At 40.2% G+C, this 17486-nt stretch overlaps 1 protein-coding gene across 6 annotated transcripts in view; it reads left to right on the forward strand.

The window, feature by feature from the left end:
• The first annotated feature begins 8568 nt into the window (after positions 1-8568).
• Positions 8569-17486, forward strand: part of LOC121710087 — a 324103-nt gene continuing 315185 nt past the window's right edge. For 4 of the 6 annotated variants that reach the window (XR_006032094.1, XM_042093995.1, XM_042093993.1 and 1 more), the window contains exon 1: positions 8569-8732. The gene's annotated coding sequence lies outside the window, so the exon portion shown is untranslated. The remainder of the gene's footprint in view (positions 8733-17486) is intronic. The other 2 variants (XM_042093990.1, XM_042093988.1) reach the window with 2 other exon arrangements.

The raw sequence follows: 17486 nt of genomic DNA on the forward strand, positions 1-17486 counted from the left end.
TGCTGAGGCCAAGCTATGGCCAGATGCTTTTCTAGACTTGGTGCCGGACAATTCTGCCACTAATCTGTGCAGCGGGGCTGCCAACTTGGCAAACCCGTCGACAAAGCGCCGATAGTAGCTGGCGAAACCTAGAAATGGCCGAAGCTCAGACACATGGGTTTGGCGCCGCCAGTTGGCCACTACCTCCACTTTCTTCAGATCTGTTGAGACACCCGTCAGAAATAACACGGCCTAAATAACCCACCTCCCGCTGAAAGAAAGCGCATTTCTCCAACTTGGCTTATCCAAGCCCTCTTGCTGCAGCCGGTGGAGAACCACCTCCAACCGCTGTAAATGCTGCTCGACGGAGGATGAAAAAATTACCACATCGTCTAAATACAATAGCAAAGATTGGCACTGCTGGTCTCTGAATAGCCGCTGCATAAGCTGTTGGAAGGTGCTAGGGGCGTTGCAGAGCCCAAACGGCATCCTGTCCATCCGGAGTGTTATCGAGCAGAGGAATCTCATGAGATATAAGGCGGGTACAACCCAAGTCCCCCTCATGAGTGGCAAACACAGATTGGTGCTTTAGCAGGAGGGAACTGACCTGACCCTGTTCATGATCACTCAAGGCTGACAAATCAAGGCCCTCAATTTTTGACGCAATGGGATCAGGTGCTTCTTGGTCGTGGACCAGAGCATGGGTTACACTAACCTCAGCTATCCCCGGGGGCATGCTAGTAACATACACCTCGGTCAAACTACCCAGGAAAGAACGTGGGTATAAGAGAACATCACTTGTACCAACATTAACAACAGGAATGTACGCAGTGCCATTAGAAACCTGAACTAAAGCAGGAGATGCCAGAAGACCACCCGGCAACCCAGACGACAGGGGCTCAAAGAGGGCTGACTGACCAGTGCTATGACTAGAACAAGTGGCAGCCACAAATTTTAGCATCCCTCCCCCAATCCGATGTGCCCGCCCTCGCCGGACACGGACAGTCCTATCAGTCGACAAAGAAGAAGATACATTGGCCTGGTGACATTGCTGCAAAGCTTCGAAAAATGGACTAGGGACCTGTGCAACAGAAAGAGATTCAAAAGGCAAGGTGGCCTGTGGACCAAACAGTTCATAGTAGCCCTTACTAATTATATTCATCCCCAACACGCCTGGGACATGGGACATAGGGCATCCCGGAGGATCTCTCACTACCAACACCCCACAGCCTGGGATATCTTTGTTACAAAGCCTGACATCCAGCTCCAAGTAGCCTAGGTATGGGATTGCCAGACTGGCTAAGGTGGTCTTGCCCCCAGGGTTCAAAGTGCTGCCTAAAAAAGGTCTCAGTAATGGTTGACACCATAGAACCGGTGTCCAAAAGACAGTACATCCACACCCTCCATATTCACCTGTATGTTTGGACAAGAGGACATTAACTGTGGCACAGTCCCTACCCCGAGAGTATTAACAACCACTCTACTACATTAAGCATATGTTTAACAGTCTGCACTCCTCTTTCCGCCATTCCATTTGCCTGTGCTTGATGGGGACTTGAGGTTTTGTGCATGAATTCCCACTCTTTCGCAAAAGCTTGAAATTCACGTGAGCTAAACTGTGGCCCACTGTATGAAATTACTGTTTCAGGAATACCATGTCTGGCGAATTGTGACTTCAGATTGGTAATTACTGTTGTACTTCTTGTATCTGATCTCAGCCACTCTACTTCAACGAACTTGGAGTGATAATCCACTAAGAGTAGATACTCCTGTTGATCAAAGGTAAACAAGTCAACACCTATTTTCTGCCAGGGTCTTTCAGGAACACAGTGTGGATGTAATGGCTCTTTGGTTTGGCGTTTTTGGTGTGTGCTGCACACATCACAATTTGTTCACCATCTCTGTTTTGCTTTGTGACATTCCAAAAAAGCACTTCTCTCGCTCTCCGTCTGCAGCTTTCTATGCCGTGGTGACTTTCATGAATTCGCTTTAGCATTTCTGCTCTCATTGTTGCTGGAGCCGTTCTCCTTTGAACAAAACTCCATCCATAACTGAGATTTCCTCTCTAAAGTTCCAATATCCTTGTATTTCTTTTGCTGCTTGGCTCTTCATTTCAGGCCATCCATTTAGTACTGTCTCTTAAGTTTTGTCAGACTCACACCCTTTTTTGTTTCCTTTTTGAATTCATCTAGTTTCTCATTTGACACGGTAAGTTTGACATTACCATATGCACCTGAGCTTCAATTTCTTTATCAGGTAAGCCGGTCTCAGGTAAGTACGCTCTGGATAATGCATCAGCTATATACATCTCCTTTCCTGGCTTGTACTGTACGTTCACTTGATATTTTTGTAATCTCATTAACAGTCTCTGTATTCTAGCTGGAGCACTACTCAATGGCTTTTTCATTATTGCCTCGAGTGGCTTGTGGTCGGATTATACATCGACCTCTCTTCCATCGCCAACATCTCCTTCTCTATTTGCGCATAACGTTGTTCTGTTTCAGTCAACGCACGCGAGGCATAAGCCACTGGCTTGTCTTCTTGATGTAGAACAGCACCCAGTCCACTTTTAGATGCATCCACAAAAAGTGACATCATAGTATCTGAGCAAGGGGGTCTCAGTGAGCATTGTTTTCAATTTGTTGAATGCACGCTGATGTTCCTCCTCCCACTGCCAGGCAACATCATCTCTGGTAAGTACACGCAATGGTTCAGTATGTTGTGACATGTTTGGAATAAACTTTGTAAGGTAAGTAATCATGCCTAGAAATCTCTCCACATCCTTTTGCATTCTGGAGTGGGCATTTTTCTGACAGCCTCTATTTTGGTCTGATCTGGTTTCAAACCATCCTTTGAGAAGATGTGACCGAGATATTTGATTTCCTCTAAGCCCATCTTGCATTTATCCTTATTCAGCTTGAAGTTCTTGACCCTTGCTCTCTCTAACACTTGCCACAGTCTGTAATCATGTTGCGCTTTTGTTTCTCCCCAAATCAAAAGATAATCAATGTATGTCTCAACACCTTCAATTCCTTCAAAAAGTTGCCTCACCGTCCTATGAAAGACTCGGGGAACGGAGTTGCCCCCAAATGGGAGTCGGAGGAATCTGAAGCGGCCAAAAGGAGTGTTGAATGTACAAAGGCGAGAGTTGGCCTCATCTAATTTGAGTTGCCAAAAACCTGAACTTGCATCCAACACTGTGACGTATTTGGCTTTTGAGAGTCTGCTAGTTATTTCCTGTACAGTTGGTAGCTGGTAGTGTTCTCTCATTACCGCTGTGTTGAGATCTCGTGGGTCTAAACATATTCTTAATTTCCCATTAGACTTTTCCACAATCACAATGGGGTTGACCCACTGAGTGGGCTCCTCAATTCTTGCTATTACTTAATTTTTTCCATTCTTTTCAATTCTGTTTTCAGGTTTTCTCTCAGGGTCACTGGAATTTTCCTAGGGGGATGAACTTTCGGAACCACATTTTCATCTATTCGGATTGTGTGCTCACCCTCCAGGCAACCTATGCCCTCAAACACATCAGCATACTCCATGAAGATATCCATCTGATCACTTTTGCTAAATTCCATCACTCTCTGTATGAGCCCTATTTGTTCATATGCATTAATTCCTAATATTGGTTTAGCATCTGATTTCACAACAATGAATTCCAGTACATGTGTTTTCTTTTTGTATTTCACTGTCCAGTTACACTTTCCTTTCACAGGTATTTTGTCTCCCGTGTAAGTTGACAGTTTCACATTTGTGGGTCTTAGAATGTTTTGTTTTCTCATTCTTTGCAGCAGGCTGTAAGGGATTACATTGGCTTGAGCACCTGTATCTAGTTTGAATTTCACAATGTTTGTGCTCCAATTTCAAGTCAACTGTCCATTCATCTGCTCCTGTCTGCGTTTGCACTACACCAACGAACAGACTAGGTCTCTGATCTGTTACGTCATCATAATCAACTGCATGCACTTTCTTTGATCTACACATCTTAGCAAAGTGATTCGATTTGCCACAATTCTTGCACTGTTTGCCATATGCTGGGCAATTGCGTGATGCATGCTCTGTTCCACATCGTTTGCAATTAAAAGTGCTTGCTTTGTCTTTTTCTTTTCATTCGGTTTGAATTTACTTTGTTGCTCGTTTTTGCGTGTCTGCTTATGCTTCACTGCATCTACGTGCTTGCTTTCACGTGCAGAGGCTTGTGCGTTGTGATCCTCGTCATGCATTTGCTTCATTTGAGCTTTTGTCATTTCTGACGCGATACACAGCTGCGTAGCTTTGTCGAGATTAATGTCAACTTCTCTTAAAAGTCTCTCTCTCATAGCATCTGATGTGATTCCACAGACAACTCGATCTCTTATAAGAGATTCTTGCAACAGTCCAAACTCGCATGACTTCGCCTTTAACTTTAGTTCTGTAATGTATTGGCTAATGGACATATCCCTTTGCACACACGTGAAAACTTATGAGAGGTCTAAGTTTATGTTCTTTTTCGGGTTACAATACTCAAATTTCTCCATTATTTTCGACAGCTTATGTTTTTCACCGTCTCCTCCGAACGTGAAGGTATTATACACTTCTACCACTTCTTCACCGGCAATATGAAGAAATAGTGAGGATTGTACCTTGGCTGGCGGATTGTACCTTGGGAGTCAAAGACAATACACTTAGTTGAGTATTCCATTTTTTAAAGTCACTTAATTGTTCTAAAAAGCCTTTCAAACGTGTCAATGACGTCATTCATTAGCATGATCATAGCATAGCATAGCATCAATGCTAGCGTGTTATGGGCAACAACGACCCAACCTGTAAGAAAACGAAAGGACATGACTCCCGGATTATTTCACTTTTGATTGATAATCCATATCCATTTTGCGAAAAAATAAAATAAAATCTGAGGGTTTCAGTTGTTAAATAGGTGAAAACAATAAATTTAGCCATGTAGCTCCATAGGACCCCATGTATTTTGGACTCGCCCGCGATCGCCATCTAGGTGAACTGCAGCCAAATTCGGTTTGTATGGAATTAATAGAGAGTGGGGAGGCTCTCCGTAGACGGGCTCTGCTGCCACTCACACAGCCGAGTTTGAGGTGTAAAACCAAAGATTGTTAAGGCGGAGCTCCGCCTTAACAATCTTTGGTAAAACGCTACTGACCTAAGGACCCCAGGTGCCTATAGATATGCCTGCTCCCATAATGTCAGGTGACTTAATTAATCAATGCCCACCCTCACTTTACTTAGTGATGTAACGGGAGTGTAAGAAAGTGAGCAGCAGCAGAATTACCCAGGCTACAATCACTTAAGTCAGTGTTAGCCACATGTCTAAATACTAGAACTTCAAAAAATATTATTGAGTAGACAGAATGTTTGGCTAGACCTGAGGGATACACACAAACCTGTGTCCTTGGTCGGTGCCATGACTGAAGCTCACTGGTGCACGACAGAAGTGTTGGTACGCATTTCTCCCCTGTGAAGCTGTAGTGATGCGTCTGAATTAGGAGTGCCACCACATGATTGCATAACGCCTCTCCAGCAGCACATGAGCATCCATTTAACTGCACCGGTGTAACTGCACGCAGCACAATCTAGACATGGAGAACATACTTCAGGTAAAGCTTGAATGTTCAAGCTACAGAGTAAAACACATCTACATTTAACCTACTTGCTTTACAAAGCTGCGTGCCTGCCTGCTTTCAGCGCAATTCATTATTAGGCAGAGCTAAGTGGGGGGAGCTAAGCGGTTACGCTAGTCCAGACTCTGACTAATATAGTATTGTGGAAATTGAAATAAATGAAGTGAAGTGTCTCACGTTGACAACGCAACGGCGTGTCATTACTGTAATTCATTCATACAAAAAAAAACGTTAAAACGAACATGCCGCCGCCCGTGATATCAACAATCAAGGTGCGCGTCATTTCCCATGGTCAATAAGTCACGACGCATATTTTTTTAGTGTTCAAGCCAAATGAAAAAGTGAGGTAAGGTAACCTATGTGGTAAGACGCGCAAAGTACCTGTAGCCTACTTGTTTTGAACATGCTGATGTTAGGCTCATTTGCAAAGTCCTCAACTCCTGTCGCCTTTCAAAGTCCAGCGTTTCTCAAACTATGGGCCGCGCGGACCAGCACCGGCCGTAACGTGGACACTGCTGGTCCGGAGCCGCGGAGTGAAATTATTCCCGGGGTTTCGTCTGATAATTTAGGCTACTGCGCAATTGATCAAGGAACCGCGGACCGACAAAAAAAGAAAACAAATGTTTCTGCAATCAGTAGGAAATACTTGCTAATTTGGTGGCATCAAACATAGAGGCATACAATTAAATGGTGGTATGAGCGTTCATTCAATGCGGGAGAGAAACTGAAACCACTTGATAACGTTAGTAGCAAAGCTCCAATTCAACCTATTGGAAAGCTATTTAATTATGAAACTACATTTAATAGAACAATGTGGATTTGTGCAATTTCCATAAAAACAGAGCACAGACTATAATACACGATCTAGAGTATTGTAGGCCTATAGTCAAATTTGAATAACGTGGCCAAAAGCTTGTGGCATAATTAAATATGTCAATATTCTTTCCATTTGCCTACCAGTGTATGATGCTTGCATGAGGGAAACATCCCAAAACGATGACACCCATATAATTGCTATTGTTTTGAGAAGTATTTATCATGCAACCATGCAAAAGCAATGGAACTATTGTAATTATATTTTACAGTAGTAAAGCAGTCCTCTGATGTGCATGTTTTCACAAACTTTTTGTGAACAATGTTAGCACTTTAAACACTGGCTGCTTTGAAGTGCATGTATAACAATATAGAATAACATTTAATAATTGTGATGTGATATAATGATAATTTGATGGGGGGTGGGTTCATGTAGGTGGGCCCTATGACCCAAAAGTATGCCATGACTGGGCCTCAGGTCAAAGAAGTTGTCTATGTCCATGGCAACACTGGCATACAAATAAAGTCTATCAAAGGTCTGACATTAGATCTGAAGGTAGCATTTTAAATGGGTGTTTTTTTTTAATACATAATGTTTTTGAACAGTTTACTTACAGTACAGTTACTTACAGCTTCTAACAAAAGTAGGGTGATATATATTTTACGTTTTCCCTTTAGTTGAGTTCAAAATAAAACGGACACAACAAAACAACAAACACTTGATTTAAAAAAAAAAAAAATAGTCGTTTAGATTAGTCGACTAATCGAAAAATTAGTCGAAAGATTAGTCGTTAGAAAATTAGTCGTTAGTGGCAGCACTAACATACATTCTTACAAACATGTGACCATATCTCAACATATCTGTGCACATACCATTTAACCATATACTGAGACTTATCCAAGATCTACACTGAGACATTCTGAGAACTATATTGTTGTGTGAGGACTATACTAACTATATGGAACTTGTATACTTGTGAATCATATTTGTCAACCATTCATACCTTTGAATCATACCTGTGCTGTAACATCTGTGAAACTTAGCTGTGCTGTTAGTCCTCTGTTTTTAGACCTGAGCTGTGCTGTGTGAACATTAAGATTCTAACCTAAGTTCTGTCTAAAACGGATCATCTGAAGGGCTGACTCTTTTATTCTTCAGTATATATCACCATCAAATTTGACCTATTATCATTAACTGAGGCCTCTAGCTGTTGCTGCCAGTTCAGAATTAAAACTGATAAATAGATCTGTCTTAGGATGATATGATTGGCATCATCAAGTTCTGTAAGAATGCAAATTCAGACATCTGGTTTCTCCCTTATCATTATTGGTTAACTTTAAAATTGGTTTCAACAACTTTTTTGACTTCAAGCTTGCATTGGTTGTTAAGTGTTCATTAGTGTGTTCTGAGTATCATTCTGCTGTTTCTGCAGTACTGTATTAAAACAAAGAATTGTTGATCAATATTGAATTGACAATTTATTTGTACTGACTGTCATATACTCTAAGCTAACATCTAACCAAGTAAGTGGTTTTCAAAAATACTGTAAGTCTACATGTATGTAATCTGAATAATCATACTGTAAGTAATGTTATACACAACAGTTTTTACATTTACATGCAATGGTAATTCCCTGGAATTACATTTTCTAGTTTTGATCAAAATCGCTATTTTTAAAATACTAAGAAGGCTCGACACAACATGAAACTTTGCTTGAAGTATCACCAGGGTCTCTAACACATGAACTCGAGCATTGAGAACATTGTTTGTGTACTAAAGGTTTTGAACAATTCACTTTAGCTGTTGTTTTCCCCGTATTTTTCTATATAAGATTTGGTATACAAAGACCTGCTTCTATTATATTTGCAAAAATAAGTCCTGAAAAGGATAATTTAGGCTCGTCTTATATTCAGGCCAATAGTGAAAGTAATCTACATATTGTATTGTCTCAATTTATATCTATAGGACTTCCTTATTTGGTGAAAATTAATTAACAAACATAACAAATACATATTTATTTTTCTGTCTAAATGTACGAGGAGGCGTTGCCCTTGCCTCCTCTAGCAGCCCCTGAACAAACCCTGCAAGCAGACCCTTCTCGAAAAAAAAAAAAAAAAAAAAAACTCTCGTGCACACGCAGGCAGCTTACCCTTTTAAAAAGCCGTTGGAAAGGCAGTTGGTTCTGTTGATGGCACTTTTATTTTAATTAACATAACGTTACCAGTGAGGCTGGTTATTAATGGTCAGAAACACTTTAACTTAATTATTTGACAACCGCGTGCAATGAGACATGTCCTAATGTAAAGGTAGGTAGATCCAACTGTTAGAAATTTCGAATTCAGTGTTGGTACGTTAACTTAAGTTAAGTTACAGGTTGTGCTAAGTGATCATGCTAACTATTGTTAGCCTTTGGTAACGTTATGTTAACGTATTACAGCAATGGTAACGTTAACGGTGACAGTAATGTTAATAGGAAAGGTCTGTCCTGAATTTTCCTGGTACAATTAAGGTAACGTTAATGTTAACTTAATTTCTTGCTGGCAATACATGCCCTGCCAGGCACTTGTGAAACTGTATCTAGATGTGTGCTAGATCGTCCCCTATTACCACCAGCCCCGTGTTTCCGTCTTCTTACGTGTATGTGTCACTACCTATTCATTTCCAGACGGCGGATTCCTAAAGAAACGCAAGCACCCACAGCATAAGTGTATGTAAATTAGCTATGTACCAAAAATTACATTTTACCGTGACTCGAAGAGCTATAAACAGTCTTGTAAGCTGCGTGTACAAATCCGCTTGGAGCTCCAGTGGGATTTTGAGGTACCGTTCATGTGCCGTTGAAAGGTTAGAAGTAGACGACCCACCAGGCCAGCTCTAACCTCCGAGCGTGGTTAACAAAATCGGATATTTCAGGCAGTAAAAGCCCCGGTCAGAACCAAACCAGATTTTGTTCAAATCGACACACCTGCTAACGTTACTGAAAAATGTAAGGTTAATTTATCAAATGTTATTTTGAAGTATTAAAAAAACATCGTTGTTTTAGAATTTTCGGACGAAATGGGTGATAAATGGAGGTGTTACGATATTATGTTGTTAACTTGCAGTGTTACTGGATTACTTATCCAGTGCCCTATTCGCCTTATTCACCTCGAACGTTCCACCGAGCCTGAGGGGTACACTTACCACTTCCGGGATTTCTCACAACGCGATTTCTCACACTGCTGTGTTCCCCAATGCACTTCATCACACAGGAAAAAAAAACTAACGGAGGTCAAACGTTTCACCGTTTCCCCAAAGATCAGTGACTACGTCGACAATGGATAATAAACATCAGAAGGGATCCTGGTCGTAATTCTAAGGTAAGTTTTATTATGTCTGGTGCTGTAAAGCTGAGCCGTCTCCATAACTAGCTTGTATCGCTAGCAGCTAGCTAGCACGTTTTAATAGATATATTAAGGCAGAGAGACAGGTTGTTGAAATATACAGCCTAGTCCAAAATTAGTAGTATGTTATTCAAATCTACCACCACAGATTCACTAGTATAAGCATATTCTGAGTGACCTTGTTAGCTTCTAGTCACAAGCTAACCTAGGGAACACGTCACATCAGTTTTCCTAGCTAGGAGGTGGATGTACAGGAGTCACATTGAGTCTGATCAATACAATTATACATGTAAAAATGCTTATATGATTACATTTTATTTGCTAATGCAGATAAACACATACACAAGTGTGCTCGGAGCATTTCCTCCCAGACTGCCTTGTGAAAAGCAAGACTGGCATGACCAAGTTGAAACAAGGAGCCGTGCCAACTGTGTTTGCATGGAGTTCTGTCAGACCAGGGAGGAGTGTTGTTTAGATTAATTAAGTTACTAGTTTGTAATGCATTTATTAACTGTGTAGTGACAGTATTTCTCTGTTGATGAATTCCAGTAATGTTTCCACGGATCTTGATGATCGACATGGTGTAATTGGTTACATGAATTGAGCATGAATATCCTTATAAAAGACCTAATGTGTCCATCAATATTTCTCTTATACTTCCAGTGAAGACACCCCCTCCGCACCCAGACCATGAATATGCTGCACTGCCTCCCTCACTTCAAGATCAACTTGAGGAAGCCCGCAAGACCATCGGTGATCAAGAACTTTTCATTTTAGAGCTTCAACAAAAACAGTTTTTGATTTCATATTTTCAAGGGGACGATAAAAATATTTCATTTTATACAGGGTTCCCAGATTATGATTCATTTAAAGCTGTGTTTATGGCCCAGAAACCTACTGCAGAAAATATGGTGGGATCATTATTGCTCATCTTTATGAATCTATACAAAACCTTAACCAATATTATTATTCATCTTTATGAAGCTATACAAAACCTTAACCACCATTATTGTTCATCTTTATGAATCTATACAAAACCTTAACCACCATTATTGTTAATCTTTATGAATACAAAACCTTAATCAATATTATTGTTCATCTTTACAAATCTATACAATATGCAAACTTGTATTGTTACCAGGCACGTGCAGAGAAGGGGGGCTACAGGGGCTCTAGCACCTGCCCTTTTGCCCCTTTGATGTGCCCTTTTGACAAGACCCGTTTTTTACTTTTTAAAATTTGTAATATCCGCTAGTTCCAACGTGAATATTCGCTAAAATGTCTCATTAATAGTTTGTGAAATTAGAAATTTACAAAAATAAAAATTTTCTGTGTTAATTGAAATGCCTTGCGGCCACCAATCCGTGACGTCATACATTCAGTGAACGCTCAGAAGGTGCACGCAGGCACAGTGCTGCAGCAGACGTTTGGGAGCACGGTAAGGTCACTTGGCAGTTAGCCTATCTGAACATGCAATAGTATTCAGCTTAGAGATAGAGAATAAAATGTTTAAAGTTGTTTCATGTTTAATGAAGTAGGCTATCAAACCCGTTTTAACCATGTCATGGTCCATCCATTTCAATAACCTGGCAGCTTCGAAAATCTAAGGCTTAACGTTCATAACATATTCTGTTTAGGTTACTGTTATAGTAGCTTAGGTTAGTAGACCTAGTTCATAAAACAGAGTAGGCAAACCTTTTCTAAATCATCATAAGCCGACGACATAGGCTACTGTAGTTGTTTAACTAACCCAACTCCACACGTCGTTCTCTGTTTACAGTAGGCTACATTACGCGTCATTTCACTGTGGCCACACGCACAGCACGTAAATCTGCAAGACACCAGCTTGCTAATGGTGGTAGTTCACTGTGATAAACATTAAAATTATAGCCTGACAAGCCAGACTAGGCAATAACATATTTATAGTTTGTATACCGTCTGATGGAAGGATACAAGGTATTTTTTGAGTTTAACTTGTGGTAGCATGATGCAAGATACCATGCTGCACTTTTTGCAAATGTTATATTTTTATTTTGTGGATACAGTGTGATGGAAGATGTTTTATTTTGATATAATTTGCATGTAGCCTATGTATTCTCTATTGGGTTGTAATCAAAATTAAGTTTTAAATAAAAACACGTTTTCTGAAAATTTTGTTCCATGTGCCCTTTTTTTACATTTGAGCCCCTGCCCCTTCAAAGGTCTCTGCACGCCCCTGATTGTTACCATAGCACCGTATCATGGTCAATGTATCACAGGATCAGTCCCTGTCAGACCTTATAATCACTTTTCTGTATATATAATCTCTTTACTTTTACATACCTGTGAGTGATTTGATTTTTTTACATGTAAGTGTGTGTATGTATAAGCTACTGGATGTCTATCTATCTAAAGAATAAAGTACAATTGATCTATCGCAAGCCCCGCCCATCGAACACGGATGAGCCAATGGCAGTCCAGTAGCTCCGCACATGTAGATAAAGTCCGACAGCTTCACCTTACGGCTCCATAGAAATGCATTGGAAGCCGTGGTTTTTTTCCGGTTTTATGGGATTGTATAGTGATGTAAATGGAAAAGGGACGGCCAAACGACATGTGTGGGACGCAACACCGATACACAGAATAATGGCTTTCAATCTTGATTATGCTTTTTTTGTTATTATGTTAAATTAGATCTCCTCCCAGCTCTGCCCTATTTTAAGCAAAGGATTAAGTTTACGCCATAGCAAACCACTATGAAACAGTGCTCCACCACATCTATGGATTAAGACAAACAGTTAACTCAATGTAAGTAAGATAAACATGATTGTTTATTGTTCTCAGCACTGCCAGCATTATGTATAAAACTTAGAGGAGACTCGTAGACAACTAAGGTTAGCATAGTTAGCTAACCGCTGCTAACGTGTTAGCATTGCCTCGTCAGAAAAGCATGGGGCTGTACACAGTAGTGTACCATTTATTCACCATAAATTAATAAAGTTGAAGTCGTATTTGCAGTACCATGTTCCTTACATAACATGACCTGGTGCCCTAGCAATATGCATGCAAGTCTATCTAGCACAGCTAGCTATTAATATCAGTGAGTCCCACTCGCCCCCCGTTTAAGTTTGTCACCCAACAAACCTAGTTATTAATTTTTATGTGTCTTATGTGTCTCCATGGCATACTGGAGTTCAACGGATTCTAAATGAAATCAGGTCCGTGGCTCTGTAAAAGAGCCTCTTAGGTTGTAACTTTTACAAACAGGCTTACAGCTACCATTGAAGTTCTAGTCAACTCCGGTCTTAGCTGTCGGACTTAGCAACAGTAACTAAGGGGGGCGGGACTTCGCGAAAGGTCAATTGTATTACACATGTCCTTCATAACTTTATAATTTAATATACCGGAACCAGAACAGGCCAGAACAACAGAAAACATTTAAAAAAAAAAAACACTGATAGGCACACTGGTCTAGGTTTGTAAAGGTAACTTTGTACATATAAGTTGGTATGGGGAATAATGTAAAAAGGCCTGCCTGTATACTGTAAGCATGGAAAAGGAACCAGAACATCAGAAAATAGGCCGTTCAAAAAACATTGATAGGCACACTGGTCTAGGTTTGTAAAGGTGACTTTGTACATAGAAGTAGTTGCACTGCGTCTCCTAATGGCTGCTCAAGTGACAGCTCCACCTGAAAAGATAATCAAACTTTAGACACTTGACACTTCAGAGTTGCTATTAACAAATGTACATATGTGTGTGTGTGTGTATACACACACACACACACACACACACACACATATATATATATATATATATGGGTCAGTGACAGATAAGGGCTGGTATATGGGTCAGTGACAGATAAGGGTTGGTAAGATGAGAAAATTAAAAATATGTTTAAACCTTTAAAACAACACATACCTGAGGTTTGCTATAGGGTATACTTTGTATTTCTGTTTGTATTCATATCATTTATTTAATATGACGTGTATGCTATTTTTTAACAAAAGATAGAACTAACAGCCTGTAAAATTGTCAAATGTTGTAACCACAAAAATGACAAATATCTAATATTTCACACCTCCTAGAGTTCATGCAATTGCTCATGAGTTTATTAGTTTATTTTGTAACATCCTATGAGAATATGGTTTATTATATTTATTTCTAAATTTAAATTATATGGGTTTTTCATTGTACTGAGCAAGACCATATGCTGTAAACATCTTGTTTTCTGTCTATCTGACCATTTGAGTAAAAATGGTTTAAACAACCATTATTACAGTAAAGTAGAGTATTAAATCATTATCCATATATATTTTTTTTTGTACATTGTATTTTAGACAAAATACTGGTTACACCAATTGACATAAATCGGTTACACCAATTGACCATAAAACGTTTATAGCAATAGGACAAGAAATTGACACAGAAAAGAGGCACAAGGTAAACTGAATTGGATATTTTGATATGTATTCGTGTCATTCATCATATTCCATATCAAATATCATTTCATAACATCAATGAAGAAACTTGTGTTCTATTTGATTTCAATTCAGTTCTCATACAATTTCAGTCTATAACCATTATTTTCAAAGAGAGTGAGATAAAGGGCCCTATTTTCGCGATGCAAAACCTGGCGCAAAGCGTATTATTATTCTGACGCAAAGTTTTTTCCTATCTTACACTTCACTTTTATAAATAATGCGCCCAGGGGTGTGGCAATTACCGACATAAGGTGTGGTCTGGTAGCCTAGAAATCTAAACGCACCCCAGCAGATTACATTTGCTTCCAGGGCTAGTCTAGCAACTCTCCGTTGGCTTGTGAGCTCGAAAAATTAAACTTCTATCAGGCCAATCAAATCATGTATAGAGTCGTTAGGCGGGCTTAGCGTAATGATTGTTGCAACAGTTTGGCTTGAATTCCCTGCTACTTGAAAACAAAGAGGATGTTGCTGTTGGCCAACAGTGTGACACGAGTTAAGCTTTTTTTAAGTTGGCAAAAGTTTGAACTAGCCAACTAGTTCCGCTGGTGGGAAAACGCATGGGACTCATAGCGCTGTCCTATTGCGTGCAGAGGGAATTTGAAAGACAACCGATTATCCCGCCCCTCGGACTGAGCACTGCGAACGGTGAGTGACCCTACATTTTAATGTGGGTCTGGCTCGTCAGGCTAGTGGTCTGGCACATGATCTAAAAATCGCTATCTTATACCGTCTAAAAAGCATTACGCCACTGACCAAGAAAAGCCTGGTCTATAGCGAAAGGCGCATATGAAACACAGCTGAAGACGCACTGTCACAAGATGTAAGCAGCAATTCCTCTGCAGAATAAATGTCCTTAGGTTATTTATTTAGTCTTTCGAACATTATAGGGGGACGTTTTGCTTTTTTCAGGCTTTGTTTTTGCTGGTAACCCATTGTCAGTCAATATTGAAAGTAATTAACTGTGTATAACTTTTGTCGTTGACTATGACACCACAGTGAAGTTAGTTTCACTTTGCCTATATGTTCAATTAATAGACAAGTGCAGATATGTGTAGCCTATACTGTACTCGGGTTTAGTAAAGAATGGCTTAGAGCAGCGTTTCTCAAACTATGGGCCGTGAAATTAGGCCCGGTGCTTCGTGTGATAATCTGCTGCGCAATTGATCAAGGAACCGCGGACTGACAGAAAAAGAAAACAAACGTTTCAGGAGGAAATGCTAATTCGATGTCATTAAACATAGAGCCATACAATTAAGTGAAAATTAACGTTTGGTTCCCAGACCACGTCTCATTGAGAAGTGGTGGCGCTAGCCAGGCTAGTGGATTCTTGCAACTTCCATAGAAACAGAGCAGAGACTGTATAACACTGTCTAGCATTGATTAGGCCTCAGTCTGAGTAGTCAAATTTTAATATAACGTGGCCAAAAGCTAGTGTAGCCTTAGTCTTCCTATTAAAGATCTCCAGACCAAAGATTTACGCTTATTTCCTTGTTTACCATACATGAAAGCTGGTATTATGTTTCCTGAATCATTACAGGCATTCTAATGAAATGTCTTTAAAAAGCATGTACATTTTTTTTCTCCATTTGCCTACCAGTGTATGATGCTTACATGAGGGAAACATTCCAAAACAATAGCACCCATATAGTTGCTGTTGTTTTGAGAAGTATTTCTCATGCAAGCATCATGCAACCATGCAAAAGCAATTAACTATTGTAATTATTATATCTTACATTAGTAAAGCAGTCCTCTGATGTGCATGTTTTCACAAACTTTTTGTGAACAATGTTAGCACTTTAAACATTGACTGCTTTGAAGTGAAAGTGCATGTATAACAATATAGCAAAATAATAATTGTGATAATGATAATCATCATGATAATTTGATGGGGGAGGGGGGGGGGGGGTACGTGTATGTGGGCCCTATGACCCCAAAGTCTGCCATGACCGGGCCTCAGGTCAAAGAAGTTTGAGAAAGGCTGGCTTAGAGGAATACCTGTTCCATACGGTCTTGCGTACAAGCAGATTTCCTTCAAATATACCGCTGACTATTAAAATACTAATGCGCTGTTTGAAGTTGCCCTGCTTGCTGTTAAAGGGAATGACAGATGTCCTCATTGGTTTAAAGAATGTTAAGCCCAAAACACACCCATGACTGATTTAAGAAACATAAGAGCCACCTTTTTGCGCCAGGCACCTGACGTTTGATAACAAAACCACCCCGAATGTGGACTATATATATATATATATATGTATGTACACACACACACACACACACACACACACACACACACATATATATATATATAAATAAAATCTAACATAGTACAGACAGTCAACAACTCCATATCACAGCTAAGCTCACTACCCCTAGCTGCTACAAGCTAGCAGAAATTGAGGCAAATTAGCGGCCATTCTTACCTTCAATGTTGTGGATAAAACCTTCGATCCAGTTACTGTATCCCTTAATTAACAGAGCCCGGGGGATGTTGCAGTCGGTACTGGCCCACTGCTCCACATTTTGTATCGTTAATTCGGGCAGACAGGAAAGATTGGTGGTCCATTCTGGAGTTTCCATTGCTGGTACTGCTGGATCGTATGCGTCAGAGTCAAACTTCCGGGTTTGTGTACCCCTCAATGGCGTTCGAATTTTCAAAATGGCCGTCAGGTAATTACGTTTATGTATTACCCATCAGGGTATCTAAATTATCTCTGTATTATAAAGAAGCCCTATGCTGGTCTGGTTATTCCTTCGCTGTTTCTGGGTTTTCGCTTGATTTGGGCTCGCATTTTTCACGACATAGCTCCCCCTGCAGCTTTTAGCAAGTGACTGCTACGCTAAACCCCCACTAGCTAGCCATCAAGAAACCAAGCTAAACACATACAGGGCTCACAATAAAATGGTCAAGCAAACACATTGTTCAAGAGACTATCAAATCACACTACAAAAACGAAGTTCACCCAAGGGTAGGCTACTTACAATTTCAACAGCAACAATTTCAACAGCAACAAAGCCAAGTCGGCGTCCGTTTTGCAGTCTTCTTAGAAACTACAATCTGACTACATTTTCGAGGCGCGATTGGATACTTCCGCTGAGTCACATCCGGATTTCCTCGGACCGGGAACAGAAAGTTGCATATTCGGTTTTTCCGCGGAGAAGCGATAGGGGGAGACGAAGCACCCACCAAACGACCCAGAAAGTGTTGTAGAACCAT

This window comes from Alosa sapidissima, chromosome 5 (assembly GCF_018492685.1).
Source record: "Alosa sapidissima isolate fAloSap1 chromosome 5, fAloSap1.pri, whole genome shotgun sequence".
NCBI classification, from domain to species: Eukaryota; Metazoa; Chordata; class Actinopteri; order Clupeiformes; family Clupeidae; genus Alosa; species Alosa sapidissima.